The sequence below is a fragment of the Elephantulus edwardii genome, unplaced genomic scaffold (genome assembly GCF_000299155.1).
Source record: "Elephantulus edwardii isolate Elephantulus edwardi_28Jun2011 unplaced genomic scaffold, EleEdw1.0 scaffold00207, whole genome shotgun sequence".
NCBI classification, from domain to species: domain Eukaryota; kingdom Metazoa; phylum Chordata; class Mammalia; order Macroscelidea; family Macroscelididae; genus Elephantulus; species Elephantulus edwardii.
The window spans coordinates 2,722,828-2,724,524 of record NW_006399957.1 but is presented as its reverse complement, the minus strand read 5'-3'; positions in this window follow the sequence as shown (position 1 = coordinate 2,724,524).

Here is a 1,697-nt window from a genome sequence, read left to right as displayed (position 1 = left end):
CCCCCCTCCCCACTGTTCCATTTAATGGTAAAACAGCGAAGCTCTGAAAGTTAGCCTTCCCCACGGCAGGAGTTTGCGTTCTTTAAAGAGGGGGGAGTCAGACAATGCCCATTTGAATACATTCTGTACTTTCACTGGAGATGAAAAAGGAAATTAGAAACCGGAGTGGGGGTGGCGTGGAGCTGGGAGTATGGAGGAAGGACAACCAGGAGGGGGTGCGCCGGACAGAGAGATAGCCGTTCTCGGCCCTCACAAGGAGCTCTGACCTTCCCTGATCTCCAAATTACCAAGAGTTGGTCACAGACCAGAAGGTGCCAAGCGCGGGCCCTGCCGTACGGGCTCATTATTTTCATTTCATTATTTGATCTCGCGCCAGCAGCCGGGCTTCCTTAAGAAAGAACTGACCTATTTTTGGGAGGAGATAAACGGTCCTGTTAACAGATGTTAATCTTGTAATCTGTTTTCCCTGTAAGTACTCCGCAGAGGCGCGTCTCAGACCTTAAAAATAACGTCTCTTCCAAAAAGGCCTGACGTCACAATCCCTTGAAGATCCCACCCCACGCCCAGCCCCCTCCACACACAACGATTTCAAAGACATTAAATCTTTTCCACTTCATAAATGCTGATATGCCGGCCTCAACTCCCACAGGCTTTTATTTGCATTTCAAATTCCACAGGTTACACCAGCCGCCTGTTCGGAAAATGTAAACCAACAGAAAGCAAAGCAGCGAATGCATTCTCTGCATCTGGATTAAGTGAGGCCCGGAGTGCAGAGACTTCGAGGAGGCTGAGGTCCCGGAGGTCCACCCCGCTTAGCCCCCCGCGCAGGACGAAGGTGCCTTGCAGTCCCCGTGCCCGTGCCCGGAAGGCGTGCGCCGTGACGAGAGCGCAGTAACGCGGGCATCCGTGCCAGCCTGCAGCCCGCACTTCTCGGTGACACGGCCCGCGCCGAAGTGCAGCGGTTCCCGAGCTCCAGGGAGCAAGAGGGACTGTCCCTGCCCACTGACCAGGCCTCACAAGCGGCGGTCTTACACACACACACACACACGCTTGGCTTTTAACAAACTTATTCATACAAAGTTTCGCTGAGACGAAGTGACTAAATCGACTTCGCGATCTTAACTATATTAGTTCTCTCGGGGGATGGCCGCGGAGGCACCCGCACCGCACTCAGCCCGCAAAGCATTCTCTTCTGTAGCATTGGACACCGACACCGTCAACAGCGCCTCCCACCCCGCGCGCCTGCCCGCCTCTCCCGGAGCCCCTGCCCACCCTCCCAGCCGCAGGCCCCTGCCCGCCGCGCCCCCGCCCCAACTTCCCTGGAGATGCCTCACTTCTTCAAGGCTAGCATCACCCCTGAGCGGCCAGAAGATGGCGGGGGGACCCGCATCCCGGCTCCCACGGCCGAGCCTCTGCGCCCCCACCCACCCGCCGCAGTGCCCCAGGGCCGCGGGGCCGCCGCCCAACACCCACCTTCGTCAGCCTGCGCGGCGACTTTAAAGTCTGGCAATTTGCTCTTTGTCTCTTAGCGCTGGAGGGCGCTGGGTTCCTCCGCCCGCGCTGCCCGGGCCCTGGGCACAAAGCCGGGCCTCCTGCGTCCGGACGCCCGCACCCCACCCTCCACTGCGGTAACACACCTAGCGAGCGCCCTGCAGCCCGAAGTTCCCGCGCCCGGCATTGCGGAGCGGCCGACCCCG